This window comes from Pristiophorus japonicus, chromosome 2 (genome assembly GCF_044704955.1).
Source record: "Pristiophorus japonicus isolate sPriJap1 chromosome 2, sPriJap1.hap1, whole genome shotgun sequence".
Taxonomy (NCBI): domain Eukaryota; kingdom Metazoa; phylum Chordata; class Chondrichthyes; family Pristiophoridae; genus Pristiophorus; species Pristiophorus japonicus.
Window position 1 is genome coordinate 369,094,562 of NC_091978.1, and position 23,513 is coordinate 369,118,074.

The following is a 23,513-nucleotide window of genomic DNA, read 5'->3' on the forward strand; positions in this document are numbered from 1 at the left end:
TTACAGGATGCAGAGTGGGAGGAAGTATAGTCTAGGTAGCTGTGAGAGTCAGTGGGCTTATAGTGGATACTGGTCGAAAGCTTATCCCCAGAGATGGAGACGGAGAAGTCGAGGAAGGGAAGGGAAGAGTCGGTGATGGACCATATGAAGGTGAGGGAAGGTGGACATTCGATGCAAAGTGAGATTTTCTAGTTCGGGGCGAGAGAGAGCAGGTGAGAGAAGGCGAGAGAGAGAGAGAGAGAGAGAGAAGGCGAGAGAGAGAGAGAGAGAGAAGGCTCAAGTGGAGCATAAACGCCGGCATGGACTGGTTGGACCGAATTGCCAGTTTCTGTGCCGTATATCCTGTGTAATCCTATGTAATTTTTTAAAATGTTGATGTTTTAATTCAATGGTTAAGTTAAATAACTGGATAATTTAATTTTATTTCATCTTTGAGTTTGATATTATGTTCTGATGATATGACAGGGGAAAGGGAATTAACATTCATTCTAACACAATCATATGACAGAAATTTAGTGGGATTTTCTCTATTAAATGTATAAAATAATGAGCTTGCATAACTGATCTGAAACCCTGATCCATCAAAAGAACCCCTGTGTCAGCCAGTGCTTCAGTGGGTAGCACATTTGCCTCTGAGTCAGAAGGTTGTGGGTTCAAGTCCCACTCCAGAGACTTGAGCACAAAAGTCCAGCCTGACACTCCAGCTCAGTACTGCGGGAGTGCTGCACTGTCGGAGGTGCCGACTTTTGGATGAGACGTTAAACCGAAGCCCCATCTGCTCTCTTAAGTGACTATAAAATATCTCATGGCCACTATTTCTGAGAAGAACAGGAAAGTTATCCTCAGTGTCATAGGACCAATACTTATCCCAGTAATAAAACAGATTAATTGGTCATTATCACATTGCTGTGCACAAATTGACTGCCGTGACTACACTTCAGAAAGTACTTCATTGGCTGTAAAGCACTTTGGGACGTCCGGTGATAGTGAAAGGCGCTATATAAATGTAAGTCTTTCTTTAAAAGCAGGCACCAGAAAATGTTTATATCAAAAAAATCCAAAATGGCAACAGGTTCCTGTAACTATAGGGCATAACACTAAGGATTTGTACAATAAAGCTCTGGCTCTGGCTTTATTGTAGTGAAAGGCGATATAGAAATGCAAGTCTTTCTTTGAAGAGAAAAGTTAAGGTGCACGCAACTGATCACTGGAAAATTACATTATCTTTATTAAGCAAATCCAATACATACATAAACATTGGCTTGCACATTGTTTCCATATTTGGCTTTATAAAGAAATAACAAACAGTCCTCCATCTATTAACACTGTTTAAAAAATACTTTCCCTTTGTGCAACGCTTGACTAGTGCAATTTCCTGCTATACAACTGTATCGTTTACATTGTTGTATCCTCGGTTCTGAGGATCTTTCTCAAGCACCTTTCTCTCTGTCCCTCATTCTGCTCCCTTTCTGCTAATAGCTTCCTCTTCCATTTCACCTCCGTCCCAACATCCACCCAATGCTGGCTGAAAACCGACAATTCCTCTTTCTGGATCGATTTCGGTCTTCAGCTCCCAAGGCTAGCGACTTCTCAGTTGTCCTGCAGGGCGGGATATCCTCCTTCCATGCCTGTCGATCACACCTTGCAGTCTTCACACGTACTCTCGCACCCTTCTCCTTGCAACTGCACCCTTGACATGTTGAAACAGTGTAAACACCAGGCCACGTGGACCTCCATATGGTTCACCATAGAAAGAAAATATTACAAAAATCAGGGGAGGGGAGCTAACTAGCGCACGTAACACGGTCTACCCAGGGAAGTGTCTTCAACATGCACTTCATTGTCTTTAAGTGATTGACCTTCAATGAAAAGCCCATAGTACCAACCAAGGCGATGGAAAAGAAGAAAATAATTTAAAAAAGACTTATGTGGAAGGCAACAGGCATTTTTTTTAACAAAGAGTTTGTAACATTAGCAGCTTGTGAACCTTGGCATACAGTCAACGTTTCATAGAATCATACTAAAATTACAACATAGAAGAAGGCCATTCAGCCCATCGTGTCTGTGCTGGTTTCCTGAACAAATATTGCAATACTTGAAGCCCGGGCGCACTGCAGCAGCAGATTGCCAGGCCCCCTTCTCAGTCAACTGACAAGAGTTGGGGTGGGGGAGAAATTCGGCTGCCTTGCGCCTCCCGTTAGCGCCTGCAGGGGGTGGTAACGGGGCGCTAAGGGGTTTACCGACCGGGCACGGTGAATCCATTGAAACCCGCAAACTTCTCTGGTGGTTCTGCGCTGGCGCTAATGCTCACCGCCTCGCTCTCTAGCGCTCCTTAGATCGTGACGCCATCCGGTGCGCAGCGCCCCGTTACTGCAATATTGGCTCCCTCCCCTGCAGCATCGGCAGGCGTCAACAACGGCAGCTGCGGGAGGCGGTGTCACCTCGGCCGGCCGCTCGGGGGAGCGATAATTAAAGGCGGTGGGGGGTCAGCTAGGGCGAACGTTATTCCTCGCACCGGTGCAAGGAATAACGTTCGCCCTAGCTGACCCCACCCCCCCGCCACTCTCTGACAGCGTTTGGGACTTTACTGGAAGTCGCGCAGGTCCGTCAGAAGCGAGAAGAAGAACGCTGCAAACCAGCATTGTCCCTTCCCTGTAAGCGAGGAGGGAGCCTCTGATGCCGGCAGCACTGCGCGGAACATTGTTCAGTGCTCTGCCGCTCCCGCCCCTCTCACACACTTTAGCGCTCTAAGAGAAGTGGTTAGCGCTTGATTTAGCACTCCACTTCCCTCTTGGAGCGCTAAAGCTGAAAAAAAATGATTGACTCGCAATACTTTTCAACACATTTCAAAAGTTATTGCCTCAAGCGGGGCGCAACGGAATTTCTAGCTGTCCTAGCGCGTTACAAATATTTAGATGTGGTATCGATATATGTGGAAGGAAATGCGCAAACACAAAGGCTTGAAAAGATCTTCGTGGAATACAAGCTATTGAATGGATCTTTTCCCCCAAAGAGTGGTTTAACTTTGAACGTTGCAAAATCAAGCGGGCAATACAAGAACATAAGAATTAGGAGCAGGAGACGGCCATTCGGCCCCTTGAGCCCGCTCCGCCATTCAATAAGATCCTGGCTGATCTTCTACTTCAACTGCACTGTCTCCATATCCCTTGATTCCCGTAATGTTCAAAAATCTGTTGATTTCTGTCATCAGGGGCGCATGCTGCAATCCTGTAATTGCTTACACACAGCCGATTCCATAATCCCAGGAAGCTCTCCCCTTCTGTCTCCACTGACAGCCAGGAATTCATCTCCTTTGCTCAGGACTCGCAAACCGCTGAAAACGTGAATATGCCTGGCATTGCCTTTAGAGTCACGTCTCTCAGGAAACACCTGCTGGTGTCGTGTTTAAAAACATATTGCAGCAACACTATAAAAATCCAGGTCTTCACAGGAAGTCAGGAGGATAGGAAATGTGAATATGTCCGAGCTCTAATATTCCCCTTGCTTGGCACAAATTGCCACCATCAGTCCAGAAACACTAAACCATTAGCTAGTCCTGTCTTACGATGTTGATTTATTTTTTGGAGGGGGGTGGGTTTGGGGGAGAAGCGAGTGCAGATGAACAGGCTTGTCTTGGTCATGTTTCTCAGTCATAAATGACAGAGCACCATGGACAGAAGGCTGTGACATAAACTGCCGAGGTCAATGTAAAGTTGCACCAGTGAGTATGCTCACAGCTTTGTAGAGCTGTGTGGCACTTCAGTCCCCACACTCCTGATCTTTGGGCACCCTGTGCGGAGGGGAGCGGGCAGGTCGGAGGGCCTCCTCGTAGGACTGTTCCCGGGCATGGCCAAGGGGGCCATCAACCGGCCCAGGCAGCTGGCGGTTGAGGCGGTCGTTCAGCCCGACTGCCTCTTTTCCGCGGTTACATCCGAGCCAGGGTGTCCCTGGAGATGGAGCACGTGGTGTCCACCGGTACGCTCGTGGCCTTCCGCGAGAGGTGGGCGCCAAAGGGACTGGAGTGCATCATCACCCCGGCAACCAATTTTAATTCGATCGTTTAAAGTTTAATTTGTTGGTTTTAGTGCCCCTTGATTTATAGATTCACAAAAATAATTGTGGAGCTGTTCCAAGCAGTTGATTTAAAGTTTCTACTCAAATAGTTGTAGAGCTGTGTGGTGATGCAGTGGTAAGCATGTTTGCCTTCCAAGCTATTGACCCGGGTTTGATTCCCAGCCATCACATCTCTTACTTTCTACTTGAGGATAAAATAATCCTCTGATGACTCTGGTTGTAAGCAGTTCTTACAATAGCATCTCATGGCTTTTGTTTAACCGGTACGCTCGCGGCCTTCCGCAAGTGTTGGGCGTTGGAGGGACTGGAGTGCATAATTAAAGCAAGGAACAGAATTTTAATTTGATTTGTTATGGTTTCCTTAAAGTTTATGTGTTAATTTGAAGGTTCTAGTGCCCTTACCAAAGGAAGCACTTGGCTTAAAGTTATAATTTAAAATAGTTGTAGAGCTGTTGAGTTTGGAGTGGCTTAGCCAGTCACGTGATACGCACAAGACTTAATAAAACCCCAGCCAGTTGGGTTCGGGGGATCCACGATGGGGCAGGTGGCTGTGAGCCTGGTGGATGAACTGGTAATGTGTAGTGTGATTGTTAAACCTTTGCTAATAACTCAACTAGTTCTCAATAGCAATGTGTTGCTATGAATTCTTAAACAAGAACCCATGAAGCAAATACATTACAGGCTACAGTTTGCCATCATTACTATCATTCTGGGTAACGTCCACGACTTCTTTCACATTTGTATTAGGAACCCATGTCTGGTACCAGTTAGCGTATATGTACGCTCGCACTGGCTGACCATTTAGTGAATGGACACTGAATACTTCAAGGAAACATCTGCTTTATTTTAAACAAGTCTTTGCTTAAAAAGAATAAGCGGTATCAAACTAAATCCCTTTATGCTGCGTGACCGCACCGCGCTCTGCAGCTCCCACACTGCCGGCTCACCGGCTCTTAAATAGGAAAATCCGTGCTGCGCGATATTTTGAAGAGGCCGTGCGGCCCCTTAAAGGGGCAGCACACCCAATCAAATTAATGGGAAAATTGATCACTATCGTATGATTTGATATTGTAATCCCCAAACAGTCACACATCCTAGGGCTTACCATTGACCAGAAACTTAACTGGACCAGCCACATAAATACTGTGGCAACAGGAGCAGGTCATTGGCTGGGTATTCTGCGGCAAATGTCTCACCTCCTGACTCCCCAAAGCCTTTCCACCATCTACAAGGCACAAGTCAGGAGTGTGATGGAATACTCTCCACTTGCCTGGATGAGTGCAGCTCCAACAACACTCAAGAAGCTCGACACCATCCAGGACAAAGCAGCCGCTTGATCGGCCCCCCATCCACCACCTTCAACATTCACTCCCTCCACCACCGGCGCATCGTGGCTGCAGTGTGTACCATCTACAAGATGCACTGCAGCAACTCGCCAAGGTTTCTTCGACAGCACCTCCCAAACCCGCGACATCTGCCACCTAGAAGGACAAGGGCAGCAGGCGCATGGGAACACCACCACCTCCACGTTCCCCTCCCAGTCACACACCATCCCGACTTGAAAATATATCGACCGTTCCTTCACCGTCGCTGGGTCAGAATCCTGGAACTCCCTCCCTAACAGCACTGTGGGAGCACCTTCACCACACGGACTGCAGCGGTTCAAGAAGGCGGCTCACCACCACCTTCTCAAGGGGCAATTAGGGATGGGCAATAAATGCCGGCCTTGCCAGCGATGCTCACAATCCGTGAACGAATAAAATAAAAATGAATAAACAGCCATCTAGTTTTATAAAGTGTCAGAGAATTCAAATCAAATTAATCTAAAAATAGACAAACTATTCTGTCGGTTACATATTGTTACTTTTGCTCAGCCCTAATACTAGAGACGGTTAATAAAAGTTTAAACAGTTGAGGTATGGATCCGGTGGAATTATTATGAATGTGATAACGTTAACCTTCACTGAATTGCCTGTTTCACACAGTTTATTAGAGAGAGAGAGAAAAAAGTTCGGGCTTGACTGCAATAATATTTCCTCGAGCGCTCTGGCATTGCAAATGTCAAATGTGCACAAATTAATTCAGGGTCGCTGCGTTATTGCTAGATGACTGAGGGCAGAACATCCGCCACTCACTGCACTTAACCCCCTTCATGGTCAAAGTGGTGTCATGCACAAGGTTCACTGCAATGACACTCCAATTACCACGTTCAACACCAATCAGCACCACCACAGTCATACACAGAGTCCTCAGTAGTGTATTAAAAAGGCACTGAATGCTCCCGCATAAAATAATATTTGTACATGCTTCCAAAAAGAATGGTGCTTGCTTTTTTTTTTGAACAGTAAAGCAATTATATTCAACACACATAACTACGTTTGAGAACAGGAACATCTTAGGGAAGTTTTAAGTAGTTGCTTTGCATTGTAATGCAGTCTTCTTACAACCTTCTTCAGCCTCATCTCCTGCTAAATAAACATAGATAACATCAGAATTAATCCCATACATTGCACTGCAATATCTACATTTGATAATCCATCTTAACCTTTGTAAATAGGAGGAAACAGACTAGTTACCATATATTATAATTATAGAAAGTACATCATTAGTATAGAATAGAATCATAAAGAATCTTACAGCCCAGGAGGAGGCCATTTGGCCCATCGTGCCTGTGCCGGCTCTGTGACAGTGCTCTCCAATCAATCCCACTCCCCCTGCTTTTTGCCATGCAAATTTTCCCTTTTTTAGTATATACATAAGAACATAAGAAATAGGAGCAGGATTAGGCCATCTGGCCCCTTGAGCCCGCTCCGCCATTCAATAGGATCATGGCTGATCTGGTCTTGGCCACAACTCCACTTCCCTGCCCACTCCCCATAACCCTCAACTTCCTTATCATTCAAAAATCTGTCTATCTCCGCCTTTAATATATTCAATGACCCAGCCTCCACAGTTCTCTGGGGCAGAGAATTCCAAAGATTCACAACTCTCTGAGAGAAGAAATTCCTCCTCATTTCCGTTTTAATTGGGCGGCCCCTTATTCTGAGACTATGCCCCCTAGTTCTAGATTCCCCCACGAGCGGAAACATCCTCTCTGCATCCACCCTGTCAAGTCCCCTCAGAATCTTGTACGTTTTAATAAGATCACCTCTCATTCTTCTAAACTCCAATGAGTACAGACCCAACCTGCTCAACCTTTCCTCATAAGATAACCCCTTTCATCTCAGGAATCAACCTCGTGAACCTTCTCTGAACTGTTTCCAATGCAAGTATATCCATCTTTAAATAAGGAGACCCAAATTGTACGCAGTGCTCCAGGTGTGGTCTCAAATCTCCTCTTGTATCTTCTTCTTGCACCGTTTCAGGCAGCGCCTTCATGATCACAACAACCCGCTGCGTATAAGCAGAAAATTCTGCTCACCTCATTTCTGGTTCTTTTGACGATTATCTTAAATCTGTGCCCTCTGGTTACCAACCCTCCTGCCACTGGAAACAGGTTATCCTTACTTATTTTATCAAAACCCCTTCATGATTTTTGAGCACCTCTTGCCTTAACGTTTACTGGTCTAAGGAGAACAACCCCAGCTTCTCCAGTGTATCAACGTAACTGAAGTCCGTCACCCCTGGTACTATTCCAGTAAATCTCATCTGTACCCTCGCCAAGACCTGGACATCCTTCTAAAGTGCGGTCTCTCTGTCTCTCTCTCTCTCTCTTTCTCTTTCTTTCTCTCTCTCTCTCTGTCTCTCTCTCTCTCTGTCTCTCGCTCTCTTTCTATCTCTCTGTCCCTCTCTCTCTTTCTCTTGCTCTCTTTCTCTCTCTCTCTGCCTCTCTCTCTCTCTCTGTGTCTCTCGCTCTCTTTCTATCTCTCTGTCCCTCCCTCTCTTTCTCTTGCTCTCTTTCTCTCTCTCTCCCTCTGTGTCTCCACTTAAAGTGTGGTGCCCAGAATTGGACCCAATACCCCGGTTGAGGTCTAACTCGTGTTTTATAAAGGTTCAACGTAACTTCCTTGTTTTTGTACTGAATTTATAAAGCCCAGGATCCCATATGCTTTTTAAAAAACAATAGCCTTATGTTCACAGTTTTTGTGTCCTGCCATCTTCAAAGGTTTGTGTATTCTTTTGATCATTTGCTTATTTTCTTCCCTAATTTTTTTGGGGGTGATCTATCTCCCAATTTCTTCCCTTTTCATTTCCTCCATTGATTTTGAACTTTGCGATAGTTTCCTCGGGTTGTTGGGACTTGACGTTCCTGCTTTACTTTGCAGCTATCTTTAACTCGTGATTAAGAAGAGGAATGACCTTTATCTGCTTTACCAGGAAGCTGAGTAAGTCCATGAAATAGCAAGGCATCATCAGCATGTGGGGCACCGCATTCTGGCGCTGGCACAGGTTCCCATGGCAAAGTAAACAAAGCTCAGTAGATAAAAATAGCTTCGCTGGGCACTTCGACACGCAACAAAGGTTTCGCTTCTTGCCTGAGAGCCAATGAAATTTAAGGAGGTGGATTTTCGAATTGCCACCTGAGTGTAAAATTGACCTTGTGGATTGTCTGGCCTTTATAGAAAGCGCATGATTTTCATCTTCACTGGAGACGGGGAGTGGAGGAGTGGGGGGGGGGGAAACTATAACGGCAGTCTTACACCAAGGCAGCAAGTTGAAAATCAACCCCCAACGGAGGCTTACAGCGTCAGTGAAAAGCAGTTGTGTTGGTGTAATTTAAGTATAATGGCGAGTGTAATTTATGCACCTGTGAGTATGCTCACAGGGTTGAGCTGTTGAGTCGGGAGTGGCTTAGCCCGTCACGTGATGCTCACATAGACTCAATAAAACCCCAGCCAGTTGGGTCTGGGTCATCCACGTCGAGGCAGGTGGTTGTGAGCACCATGGGAGCAGGCCGGGGAGCGGAAGGACCACTCCAGGGAGCAACACATGCTGGAGCAGGAGAGCAACGGCAGTGAAGATCCAGGTCGGTGATTGGAGCGAGGGCAGGTACAGGCAGGAGCGGCGAGGTCGGGGCGAAGGAGCTGCGAGAGATTGAAGAGGGACGTGATCGGGGTCCAGGAGAGATGTGACTTCGGGGCCCAGAAGAGGCGAGGGCCCAGGGCCAGCACGGGCCAACCCACACTGCAATATGTGTACGCACTAGGTCCGTGCAGCAGAGCATCTTGGTTTTAATCCTTGCCACTGGACCAAGACCTAGCTCTGTCAAGCCCGTGTGGTGGCTGGTGTGCAACAGTCACCACACGTTAAAACAATCCACGCACAGGTATCTTCCACCCTTCAGGATGTAGTTCTGGATCTGGAATATTAGGTCCATCATTGAAACACCTGTGAACTTTATGACATGGAAGCAAGTCTTCCGCACTTCGAGGGACTGCCTATGATGATGATGATGATGATGGATGAATTGGTAATGTGCTCATAAACCAACTAGTTCTTAATAGCAATGTGTTGCTATGAATTCTTAAGCAAAGAACCCTTGAAGCAAATATATTACAGTGAGGAACAGTACCTCATCTTTCAATGAGGCACTTTCGGCCGCAACATTGAATTCAACAACTCAAAAACTGTGAACAGTTTTGATCTCCGTACCTTAAGGAAGGATATACTTGCCTTGGAGGCGGTGCAACGAAGGCTCACTGGACTGATCCCTGGGATGAGAGGGTTGTCCTATGAGGAGAGATTGAGTCGACTGGGCCTATACTTTCTATAGTTTAGAAGAATGAGAGGTGATCTCATTGAAACATATAATATTCTGAGGGGGATTGACAGGGCAAATGCAGGGAGGATATTTCCCCCCGGGCTGGGGAGTCTAGAACCAGGGGTCACAGTCTCAGGATAAGGGGTCGGCCATTTAGGACTGAGATGAGGCGGAATTTCTTCACTCAGAGGGTGGTGAATCTTTGGAATTCTCTGCCCCAGAGAGCTGTGGATACTCAGTCGTTGAGTATATTCAAGGTTGAGATCGATAGAATTTTGGAATCTCGGGGAATCGAGCGATATGGGGATCAGTCGGGAAAGGGGAGTTGAGGTCGAATATCAGCCATGATCAAATTGAACGGCGGAGCAGGCTCAATGGGCATAATGGCCTGCTCCTGCTCCTACTTCTTATGTTCTTATAATCACCACTCCCATTTTCTCGGACAGAAGGTGTTGGTAACGGTTCTGCCATTTACACCTCCTCTAGACCCACGTTTTGTGTCTTTACTTGTCCCATTACCGCCTCTTTTTACCTTGCACCATCATCCCGTTTGTCATTTAATCTCTCCTGCCTCCCACCCTACCACAGACCTTCCCCTCGTTATCTCCTCGCCTCCTCTGTACTTGTTTATAAATGGCTAAATTTCGCACCTCTTCCAGTTCGAGTGAAAATCCATCAACCTGAAATGATTCTCTCGCTCCACAGATGCTGTCTGACCTGCTGAGTGTTTCCAGTGTTTTCTGTTTGTATTTCAGATTTCCCAGAGTATTTTGCTGTTGTTTAAGCATAGCCTAACCTCCTCTAGCCTCCCCCACCCCACCACCCGCCCCCCGAGATGTCTGTGCTCCTCCAATTCTGGCCTCTTGAGCATCCCTGATTATAATCGCTCCACCATCGGTGGCTGTGCCTTCAGCTGCCTGGACCCCAAGCTCTGGAATTCCCTTCCTAAACCTCTCCGTCTCTCTCCTCCTTTAAGACACTCCTCAAAACCAACCTCTTTGACCAAACTTTTGGTCACCTGCGCTAATATCTCATATGGCTTGATGTCCAATTTACGCTCCTGTGAAGCGCCTTGGGACGTTTTTACTACATTAAAGGCGCTATATAAATACAAATTATTGTTATTGCTGTTAAGATAAAATGCAACTAAATTTAATACAATAGAAGTGGTAAGTGTATGGTGCCTTGTGTGTTTTACCCTGGCAATAGTAATTGAGGTGGCTGGCTGCAGGTTGTCAGCGGAAACCTCTTGGGACAGGAATCGCTGTGAACCTGAGTGGGGGCCACGCCCTGACATGGAGTATAGGAATGGGAGTAGGCCATTCAGCCCCTCTAGCCTGCTCTCCTGGCTCAGTAACTGGTGCCACTAGGTCGGCTGATGCAGTCGTTAGCTGGCTCGGCCCGATTCTTGGCATACCTTCTGCTTTAAGTAGAAAGGGACAAGAAGGTGGGAGGTCAGACGTGGCATCGTCCAGAGGTGTAGCCTGAGCTGTGCTCACTCCAGCCATGCCTTGTGGTTGGGCTCTCCCTTAGTACCACCCCTTGACCTGTGCAGGAGCGGGACTCTGGGCAGAAGTGAGGTATGTGAATCCATGTGTACCAACTCCCTCCAGCTAACATCCAACTGTGTTGAAACCAGAGATGACAGCCCCACTGTGCACTTAAGCTCACAGGACTTCATACCAACCAGTCCAAGCATTCACAAGAGTTACTTAAACCATGTAAAGGATCACTGTCATGTCAAGCACCTTAAACATCCACTCCCTCCATCACTGGTGGACTTTACTGGACCAGCCACATAAATACTGTGGCTACAAGAGTAGGTCAGAGGCTGGGTATTCTGTCTCACCTCCTGACTCCCCAAAGCCTTTTCACCATCTACAAGGCACAAGTCAGGAGTGTGATGGAATACTCTCCACTGGCCTGGATGAGTGCAGCTCCAACAACACTCAAGAAGCTCGACACCATCCAGGACAAAGCAACCCGCTTGATCAGCACGCTACCCACCACCTTCAACATTCACTCCCTCCACCACCGGCGCACCGTGGCTGCAGTGTGCACCATCTACAAGATGCACTGCAGCAACTCGCCAAGGCTTCTTCGGCAGCACCTCCCAAACCCGCAACCTCTACCACCTAGAAGGACAAGGGCAGCAGGCGCATGGGAACACCACCACCTCCACGTTCCCCTCCCAGTCACACACCATCCTGACTTGAAAATATATCGGTCGTTCCTTCATCGTAGCTGGGTCAAAATCCTGGAACTCCCTCCCTAACAGAACTGTGGGAGCACCTTCACCACACGGACTGCAGCGGTTCAAGAAGGCGGCTCACCAACAGCTTCTCAAGGGGCAATTAGGGATGGGCAATAAATGCCGGCCTTGCCAGCGACGCCCACATCCCGTGAATGAATTTTAACAAATGGTGGGGCCTCACAGCTAGAGGTCTCTGAAGTTTAACTCTACACTTGCTACTTGATATTTCAGGATTCTTATAATCACAGAACAGTACAGTACAGAAGGAGGCCATTCGGCCCATCAGCCATTGGAAACAATTTCTCTTTATTTACTCTATCTAAACCCTTTGTGATTTTAAACACCTCCATCAAATCTCCTCTTGGCCTTCTCTGCTCCAAGGAGAACAACCCCAGCTTCTCCAGTCTCACCACATAACTGAAGTCCCTCATCCCTGGAACCATTCTAGTAAATACTATCTGTACCCTCTCCAAAGTCTTCACATCCTCCCTAAAGTGCGGTGCCCAGAATTGGACCTAATACTCCAGTTGGGGCCAAACTAATGTTTTATGGTGGACCCTAGCTCCTTTGGGCCCGACAAGGAAAGTGTAGGACTCCCCCTGATGTGGTCTCACCCCATATCCCTTAATACCTTGGGTTAGCAGAAAGCTATCAATCTCAGATTTAAAATTAACAATTGACATAGCATCAATTGTCATTTGCGGAAGCGAGTTCCAAACTTCTACCACCCTTTGAGTAGGTTCACTTCTGAAAGGCCTGGCTCTAATTTTTAGACTATGTCCCTTAGTCCTAGACTTCCCAACCAGTGGAAATCATTTCCCTCTATCAACCCTGTTGGTTCCCCTTAATATCTTGAAAACTTCAACCAATCACCCTTTAACCTTCTAAATTCCAGAGAATACAACCCTAGTTTGTATAATCTCTCCTCGTAACTTATCCCTTGGAGTCCGAGTATCATTCTGGTAAACCTACGCTGCACTCCCTAAGGTGTGGTGCCTAGCACTGCTCACAGTGCTCCAGGTGTGGCCTAACCAGGGTTTGTATAGCGGAACAGATTACATACATAAGTGGAAATTAGCGATAAGTAAATTCATATCACAGGACAGAGTGGCTAAAGTTTGGAATAATCTGGTGAGCAAAGTTACAATACAAAAACATTGGGCTTGTTCAAGGAACACCTCTGCCTTCAGTGGGAAGAGGTGGCTGAGGAAGACAATGCCAGGAACCTCCGAGTCAGAAGTTTGTGGGTTCACGTCCCACTCTAGACTGACACTCCCAGTGCAGTGCTGAGGGAATGCTGCACTGTCGGAGGTGCCGTCTTTCTGATGAGACATTAAACCGAGAAACGGTCTACCCTCTCAGGTAGATGTAAAAGATCACACGGCACTATGTTGATATAGAGATGTGGAGTTCTCCCCGGTGTCCTGGGCTAATATTTATCCCTCAACCAGCATCACAAAAACAGTTTATCTGGTCATTAATTGCTGTTTGTGGGAGTGTGCTGTGCGCAAATTGGCTGTCACTTTCCCTACATTACCAGAGCCTACACTTGAAAAGTACTGCATTGGCTGTGCTGAGGTCATGAAAGCCATCATTTCAATGCAAGCCATCATTTCTTTATTACACTTACCAACTTACCATAGAAACAACAACACTGAGAGCCCATTTGGCCCATCGTGGCTATTTTGGTGCTCGCTGTTCAACCAGAGCTCTTAGTCTGATCCTATTTCCCTGCCTTTAGAGAAATTATAGCACAGGAGGAGGTCATTGTCTGTGTTGTGCCTAGCTCCAGACTTGGAGATATAGAGAGAGATAGAGAGATAAAGAGAGATAGAGATAGAGAGAGATAGCTGGAGATAGATAGATAGCGATAGAGAGATAAAGAGAGAGAGAGATAGACATAAATAGAGAGATAGATAGAGATAGAGATCGATAGATAGATAGATATAGATAGATACATAGAGACAGATAGAGATAGACAGGCATACAGAGATAGACAGATAGAGATAGACAGAGATAGACAGATAGAGCTAGGTAGACAGAGATAGACAGAGATAGGTAGACAAAGATAGATAGATATAAATAGATACATAGAGACAGATAGAGATAGACAGGCAGACAGAGATAGACAGACATAGACAGATAGAGATAGGTAGACAAAGATAGATAAATATAAATAAATACATAGAGACAGATAGAGATAGGTAGACAGAGATAGACAGATAGAGATAGACAGAGATAGACAGATAGTGATAGACAGAGATAGACATATAGAGATAGACATAGATAGAAAAATGGAGATAGACAGATAGAGCTAGGTAGACAGAGATACTCAGAGATAGGTAGACAAAGATAGATAGATATAAATAGATACATAGAGACAGATAGAGATAGACAGGTAGACAGAGATAGACAGAGATAGACAGATAGAGATAGACAGAGATCGACAGATAGAGTTTGACAGATAGAGATAGACATAGATAGACAAATAGAGATTGACAGATAGAGATAGACAAAGATAGACAGATAGAATCATAGAAACGTAGAAAATAGGTGCAGGAGTAGACCATTTGGCCCTTCAAGCCTGCACCACCATTCAATATGATCATGGCTGATCATTCCCTCAGTACCCCATTCCTGCTTTCTCTCCATATCCCTTGATCCCTTTAGCCGTAAGGGTCACATCTAACTCCCTTTTGAATATATCTAACAAATTGGCCTCAACAACTTGAGATAGACAGATAAACATAGACAGAAATAGACAGATAGATGTAGAGAGAGATAGGTAGACAGAGATAAACAGATAGAGATAGATAGAGATCGAGAGAGATCGGTAGATACATCTCAATAAATGACCTTAGTAATTGTGACCATGCCATATGACAACACTTCCAACATCTGGTCAACTGTCACACTCAGTTATTTCTCTGTCCCTAATCCCTACCTTTTGTTATGATGCATCCCTCATCACGTAATCCTACTTACTAATTTTAGCATCAATAGGTATTAAATTGCACTTTCCAATATCATCTGCCACTCATATGCCCATTTGCTGTCTCCGCACATTCTTGACAACTTCCTGCTCCTCAGAACATCTTGCTTTTCCAGACAACTATAGTCTAAATCTGTGGATGGCCTAAAAGGTTTGCAGAGGAGTAGAATGATTCAAGGTTATCATTCAAAGAACCACCACTTAACCATGAAAGGAAAAAGACTTGTATTTATATAGCACCTCTCACGACCATCAGACATCTCAAACGCTTTACAGCCAATGAAGTACTTTTGGAGTGTAGTCACTGTTGTAATGTGGGAAACGCAGCAGCCAATCTGCGCACAGCAAGCTCCCACACACAGCAATGTGATAATGACCAGATAATCAGTTCTATTGATGTTGATTGAGGGATAAATATTGGTTAGGACTCCGGGGATAACTCCACTGCTCTTCTTCATAAAAGTGCCATGGGATCTTTTACGTCCACCTGAGAGGGCAGACGGGACCTTGGTTTAACGTCTCATCCAAAAACAGCATCTCCGACAGTGCGGCGCTCCCTCAGTACTGCCCCTCCGACAGTGTGGCACTCCCTCAGTACTGCCCCTCCGACAGTGTGGCACTCCCTCAGTACTGCCCCTCCGACAGTGTGGCACTCCCTCAGTACTGCCCCTCCGACAGTGTGGCACTCCCTCAGTACTGCCCCTCCAACAGTGCGGCGCTCCCTCAGTACTGCCCCTCCGACAGTGTGGCACTCCCTCAGTACTGCCCCTGCGACAGTGTGGCACTCCCTCAGTACTGCCCCTCCGACAGTGTGGCACTCCCTCAGTACTGCCCCTCCGACAGTGTGGCACTCCCTCAGTACTGCCCCTCCGACAGTGTGACACTTCCTCAGTACTGCAGTGTCAGCCAAGAATGTTTGTGCTCAAGTCCCTGGAAACATAGAAACATAGAAAATAGGTGCAGGAGTAGGCCATTCGGCCCTTCGAGCCTGCACCGCCATTCAATGAGTTCATGGCTGAACATGCAACTTCAGTACCCCATTCCTGCTTTCTCGCCTTACCCCTTGATCCCCCTAGTAGTAAAGACTTCACCTAATTCCTTTTTGGAGTGGGACTTGAACCCACAACCTTCCGACTCAGAGGCAAGAGTGCTGCCCACTGAGCCACAGCTGCTACAAATGGAGAAAGAAAAGCTTTATGTTTTAGCAAATTTAAGATGATGTGTATCAATGCTAAAATAGCAAATATTACAAAAGAGTATCTCATTTCTTTTAAATTGTAGCTGGAAAATATGAAATTCTAAACTGTTTTAAGCAACAAGTGGTTAGGATCTGGAATGCACTGCCTGACAGGGTGGTGGAGGCAGAGTCAGTAGTAGCCTTCCAAAAGGAATTGGATAAATACTTGAAGGAGATAAAAATTGCAGGTACATGTGGAAATAGCGGGGGAGTGGGACTGACTGGATCGCTCTTCGAAAGCGCGGGTACAGACTCGATGGGCCGAATGGCCTCTTTCTGTGCTGTACTATTCTGTGATTCTGTGTGCTTTGATTGATCCAATCTTTTATACGTCGTGTTATACAGCTAAGCCTGTCAGTAAAGTTAAGGCTCTGGCTCAGTGGGTAGCACACTCGTCTCTGTGGGTTCAAATCCCATTCTAGGAACTTGAGCACAAAATTCTAGGCAGATGCTCCAGTGCAGTGCTGAGGGAGTCATCATCGTAGGCAGTCCCTTGGAGTTGAAAATGACTTGCTTCCAAACTAGAAATGAGTTCTCAGGTGACTGAAGAGTCCAATGTGGGACCTACAGTCTGTCACAGGTGATTGAAGGAACAGGTGGGTGCAGTGCACGGGTTGCTGCTTCCGCTGTAGACATTTGGCTTCAGCTTGCTCGCGGTAAAGAGACTCGAGGTGTTCAGCGCCTTCCTGGATGCTTTTCCTCCACTTTGGGCGATCTTGGGCCAGGGACTTCCAGGTGTCGGTGGGGTTGTTATATTTTTTGCAAGGAGGCTTTGAGGGTGTCCTTGAAGCATTTCCTCTGCCGTGTCGGAGTTGCGAGTAGAGCGCTTGTTTTGGGAGTCTCGTATCAGGAATGTGGACAGTGTGGCCCATCCAGCAGAGCTGATCGAGTGTGGTCTGTGCTGCGATGCTGGGGATGTTGGCCTGAGCAAGAACACTGACGTTGGTGCGTCTATCCTGCCAATAGGATCTTGCAGAGGCAGCGTTGGTGGTACTTCTCCAGTGTTTTGAGGTACCTGCTGTACATAGTCCATGTCTCTGAGCCATATAGGAAGGCGGGTATCACTACTGCTCTGTTGACCACGAGCTTGATGCCAGGTTTGAAGTCCTGGTCGTCAAACACCCTCTTCCTCAGGCGACCGAAGGCTGCACTGGTGCACTGAAGGTGGTGTTGAACTTTGTCATTGACATCTGCTCCCGAGGTATGGAAAATGGTCCACGTTGTCCAAGGCCTCATCGTGCATTTTGATAACCGGGGAGCAGTGCTGTGTGGCCGGGGCAGGTTGGTAGAGTCTTCCTCGATTCCGAGGGACTGCCTATGATGATGGTGGAGAGACCACGCATGGGAACATTTTGGCCATTGTATTTACAAAAAGACACAAGCCACACAATGGAAGATTTAACGATTGAATGCTTTGAAGCATTTAGCCGAGGTCTCTCTCCCCTGCTGGTTTAGCAGAGGTGTTAACCAGTTTAAAATAAACCGTGATCAACGAAGGCTTCTTCCAGCTGGGCAGCTGCTGTCGCAGCCTCAGAGAACCAGGTCGGAAGCGGTGTGTGCCCGCCACATGGAGAGTCACACGGCAGTGAATCCTGCAGTACTGAGGGAGTGCCGCACTGTCGGAGGGGCAGTACTGAGGGAGCGCCCCACTGTCGGAGGGGCAGTACTGAGGGAGTGCCGCACTGTCGGAGGGGCAGTACTGAGGGAGCGCCGCACTGTCGGAGGGGCAGTACTGAGGGAGCGCCGCACTGTCGGAGGGGCAGTACTGAGGGAGTGCCGCACTGTCGGAGGGGCAGTACTGAGGGAGCGCCGCACTGTCGGAGGGGCAGTACTGAGGGAGTGCCGCACTGTCGGAGGGGCAGTGCTGAGGGAGCGCCGCACTGTCGGAAGGGAAATACTGAGGGAGTGCGGCACTGTCGGAGGGGCAGTACTGAGGGAGCGCCGCACTGTCGGAGGGGCAGTACTGAGGGAGTGCCGCACTATCGGAGGGGCAGTACTGAGGGAGCGCCCCACTGTCGGAGGGGCAGTACTGAGGGAGTGCCGCACTGTCGGAGGAGCAGTACTGAGGGAGCGCCGCACTGTCGGAGGGGCAGTACTGAGGGAGTACCGCACTGTCGGAGGGACAGTACTGAGGGAGTGCCGCACTGTCGGAGGGGCAGTACGGAGGGAGCGCCGCACTGTCGGAAGGGAAATACTGAGGGAGCGCCGCACTGTCGGAAGGGAAATACTGAGGGAGCGCCGCACTGTCGGAGGGGCAGTACTGAGGGAGCGCCGCACTGTCGGAAGGGCAATACTGAGGGAGCGCCGCACTGTCGGAGGGGCAGTACTGAGGGAGCGCCGCACTGTCGCAGGGGCAGTACTGAGGGAGTGCCGCACTGTTGGAGGGGCAGTACTGAGGGAGCGCCGCACTGTCGGAAGGGCAATACTGAGGAAGTGCGGCCTGTCGGAGGGGCAGTGCTGAGGGAGCACCGCACAGTCGGAGGGGCAGTACTGAGGGAGTGCTGCATTGTCGGAGGGGCAGTGATGAGGGAGCGCCGCACAGTCGGAGGGGCAGTACTGAGGGAGTGCTGCACAGTCGGAGGGGCAGTACTGAGGGAGCACTGCACTGTCGGAGGTGCCGTCTTTCAGATGAGACGTTAAACTGAGGCACCGTCTGCTCTGTCAAGTGGATGTAAAAGATCCCATGGCATTATTTCGAAGAAGAGCAGGGGAGTTATCCCCAGTGTCCTGGGCCAATATTTATCCCTCAATCAAAATCAATAAAACAGATTATCTGGTCATAATCACATTGCTGTTTGTGGGAGCTTGCTGTGCACAAATTGGTTGCCGCGGTTCCTACATTTCAACAGTGACTACACCACAAAATGCTTCATTGGCTATAAAGCGCTTTGGGACATCGTGAAAAGAGCTATAAAAAGGCAAGTCTTTCTACTTTTTGCTCCTCCTAGCTCCACATTAAAAGTTAAATAAAATACATTTTTTTATTTAGTTGGCATTTTGATGGTGTGCGCTGGTTATGCCGCATAAAGGGTCGGGGTCAGTTGATGAATACAAGTTTTTTTGTTAAATTAAAGATGGCAACAAAACTGGGAGAAACTTCAGAAACTCAGTCACCTAGTGGCCAGAGCACGCAACTACACTGTGACAGTTGACATAGCAAAATAGGATAGGAAATGTTGACAGCTATTTACAATGGTTAAGTGTTGAGAAGAATGTGTGACCAAAAATTGTGACAACAGGAAGCAAGGTGTGTGGATGGGAAATATACACCCTTTGCAAGATTTTAAGTGTCAATAACACGGCGAAGAGATTTCGAGACTGCATCCTAATTTTCCCTTTCATGTGACAGTCCTAAAGTGCTTGAAACATAGAATCATAGAAAATAGGTGCAAGAGTAGGCCATTCGGCCCTTCGAGCCTGCACCACCATTCAATATGATCAGGGCTGATCATGCAACTTCAGTACCCCATTCCTGCTTTCTCTCCATACCCCTTGATCCCTTTAGCCATAAGGGCCACATCTAACTCCCTCTTGAATATATCTAACGAACTGGCCTCAACAGCTTTCTGTGGTAGAGAATTCCACAGGTTCACAATTCTCTGAGTGAAGAAGTTTCTCCTCATCTCGGTCCTAAATGGCTTACCCCTTATCCTTAGACTGTGACCCCTGGTTCTGGACTTCCCCAACATCGGGAACATTCTTCCTGCATCTAACCTGTCCAATCCCATCAGAATTTTATATGTTTCTATGAGATCCCCTCTCATTCTTCTAAATTCCAGTGAATATAAGCCTAGTCGATCCAGTCTTTCTTCATATGTCAGTCCTGCCATCCCGGGAATCAGTCTGGTGAACCTTCGCTGCACTCCCTCAATAACAAGAATGTCCTTCTTCAGATTAGGAGAACAAAACTGAACACAATATTCAAAGTGTGGCCTCACCAAGGCCCTGTACAGATGCAGTAAGACCTCCCTGCTCCTACACTCAAATCCACTAGCTATGAAGGACAACATGCCATTTGCCTTCTTCACCGCCTGCTGTACCTGCATGCCAACTTTCAATGACTGATGTACCATGACACCCAGGTCTTGTTGCACCTCCCCTTTTCCTGAAGATCTCTTTTATGCTATATGACTTGACCCTTTACTTAGAACCCATTATATACATTCTTATTCCGATTAAAATAAAAAATAAGCGATTTTGATTTTATTTGAAAAGCAGATGTTCATCATTTTATTTAAGTAATATTTTGATTCAAAAACAGCGTCTGAAAGGACAGCTTGGTACAAGGTGGCAATTATTGGTTGGTGGATTGCTGGAATTCTCGTCCCCCAGAAAGCTACTGCTGAGGCTGGGGGGGGTCAATTGTACATTTCAAACTGTGGTCGATAGACTTTTGTTGGGTAAGGGTATTAATGGTTACGGGTGGATGGAGTTAGGTCACAGATCAGCCATGATCCCCCCGAATGGTGGAACAGGCTGGAGGGGGCTGAATGCCCTCCTCCTATTCCTGTGTTATAAAGTTAAGTAATTCAGACAACTTCATAAACCACAAAAGCAAATCTTAAACAGTGCCTGAATGTTATCTGGGAAAAAAAAAACCTTGCATTTGTATAGCGCCTTTCACATCCTTAGAATATCCAAAATGTTGTCTTTACCTCAAGGGGGTTGGAATAAGAACAGGAGTAAGTGAGGCTTCAGTAGTATAAAGCTCTGCTCAGACCCCATCGGGAGTCACTGCGTCCAGTCCTGGGCCCCGCCCCGCGGGGAGAGTATATCAGCCTCGGGGGGGGGGGGGGGCAGCGCAGATTCACCAGAATGGTACCCGGGGCTGAAAGGGTTAAATCCCGAGGACAGGTCGCACAGACTGGGCTGTGTTCCCTCGAGTGTAGAAGATTAAGGGGCGATCTAATCGAGGTGTTTACGATGATTAAAGGAGTTGATGGGGTCGATCGAGAGAAACTATTCCCCCTGGTGGGGGGAGTCCAGAACAAGGGGGTGTCACCTTAAAATTAGAGCCAGGCCGTTCAGGGTGATGTCAGGAAGCACTTCTTCACACAAAGGGTGCTGGGAATCTGGAACTCTCTCTCCCAAAACGCGGCTGAGGCTGGGGGAGGGGCAATTGAAAATTTCAAAACTGAAATTGATAGATTGTTGTTGGGCAAGGGTATTAAGGGTTACGGAACCAGGGCAGGTAAATGTAACTAAGATACAGATCAGCCATGATCTAATTGAATGGCGGAACAGTCTCGATGGGCTGAATGGCCTACTCCTGTTCCTATGTGTGCTTCCAGAACAATCAAGGGATATGGGGATCGGGCGGGAAAGTGGAGTTGAGGTAGAAGATCAGCCATGATCGTATTGAATGGCGGAGCAGGTTCGAAGGACCGAATGGCCGACTCCTGCTCCTATTTCTTATGTTAACAAAAGACTCCCATGGAATAGTACAAGCACCTGCTCCTTCTCTTTAAAATTCTGATTGCTTCTTTTTATTAGCATGCTCAATTAAATGTGCTAGCCCAGCAAATGGACCATCGTTAATATGCTGTATCTACAAGTAGAATTTTAACATTATAATTAAACCTGAGTAGAACCTTGGTTCGACCGCACTTGGTGTAGTGTGCACGGATCTGGTCTCCATATTATAAAGATTTACTGGAATTATACCAGGACTGAGAGCTTATACCTATCAGGAAAGATTGAATAGGCTTGGGCTCTTTTTCTCTGGAGAAATGTTGGAAAAACAAATGTTGGCTTTTACCACAAAGTGGTTGGAATAAAAAGGGGAGGAAGTTAAAAATAGAGGGGTACCATAGCAAAATACTGCAGATGCTGGAATCTGGAATAAAAACAGAAAATGCTGGAAATCTCAGCGGGTCAGGCAGCATCTGTGGAGAGGAAGCAGAGTTAATGTTTCAGGTCTGACGAAGGGTCATCGACCCGAAACTTTAACTTTGCTTTCTCTCCACAGATGCTGCCTGACCCGCTAATAGAGAGGTGACCTGTTAGAGGTCTTTAAGATTGTGAAGGGGTTCGATAGGGTAGACATAGAGAAGATACTTCTACATGTGGGGCAGACCAGAACTAGGGGCCATAAATATAAGATAGTGACTAATAAACCCAATGGGGAATTCAGGAGAAACTTCTTTACCCAGAGAGCGGTGAGAATGTGGAACTCGCTGCCACAGGGATTGGGTTGAGGTGAATAGTATCGATGCATTTAAGCGGAAGCTGGATAAACACATGAGGGAGAAAGGAATAGAAGGATATGGTGATGGGGTGAGATGGAGAGGGGTGGGAGGGGGCTGGTGTGGAGCATAAACACCGGCACGGAGCGGTGGGACATAAACACCGGCACGGAGCGGTGGGGCATAAACCCCGGCACGGAGCGGTGGGTCCAATGGGCTGTTTCTGTGCCGTAAATACTTTGTAATTATAACACAGTGATCAACAACTTTGTTTTGAATGTCAGCAACTGGCCACTTGGCACAGCTTCGAAAGTATATATTAGAAAGGGCAAGTGGCTGGGAGCTATTTACAGCAGCACAGCAACCTAAGTTTGACTTTCTCAACCTCCACTGCCTTAACACCAAAACAAAACAAACCAGATTGTGATGAGAGTAACAGATTGAAACTGGCGCTGCACTAGCCAGCTGAGAAATAAATCAGAAATCATTGTATCAATCCATTCTTTATAAAGTTTTGAAAACATCACACTTCAGATATCACAGCGCAAACTGTCAAAAAAAAAGTTAAGAAAATAAAAGACTTGCATTTATATAGCGCCTTTCACGACCACCGGACGTCTCAAAAGTGCTTTACAGCCAATGAAGTACTTTTGGAGTGTAGTCACTGTTGTAACGTAGGAAACGCAGCAGCCAACTTGCGCACAGCAAGCTCCCACAAACAGCAATGTGATAATGACCAGATAATCTGTTTTTTGTTGGGCCTGAAAGTCCGGCCTAGTCGGATCTGTACGGAGTGTGTATGGACCCGGCGAGGCCCAGCAAAAGCCGGTTTTCGGCGCGTGATGCACATCCGCCTAAAACCGGCTTTTCCGATCTGTCGAGTTTTAGCTTGACAGATCCAACACATCTCGGCAGCCAGGACTTCGTGCGGAAGAGATTGCAAATAGCGCATGTCCTTCAAACTCTTGAGCCTGGGAAAAGCAGGCACATAGCCTACTTTTACCAGCATAGGAGTTTTAAAACATATAAAAATAAAATTTAAAAACACATTTTTATGTTAAAAACCCTGT

The 23,513-nt window shown here is 47.0% G+C and overlaps 1 protein-coding gene across 4 annotated transcripts in view; it reads right to left on the minus strand.

The window, feature by feature from the left end:
- Positions 1-2,558: 2,558 nt before the first annotated feature.
- Positions 2,559-23,513, minus strand: part of LOC139250541 (uncharacterized protein C4orf54 homolog) — a 42,098-nt gene continuing 21,143 nt past the window's right edge. For 3 of the 4 annotated variants that reach the window (XM_070872929.1, XM_070872922.1, XM_070872939.1), the window contains exon 3: positions 2,559-6,542. The gene's annotated coding sequence lies outside the window, so the exon portion shown is untranslated. The remainder of the gene's footprint in view (positions 6,543-23,513) is intronic. The other variant, XM_070872947.1, reaches the window with a different exon arrangement.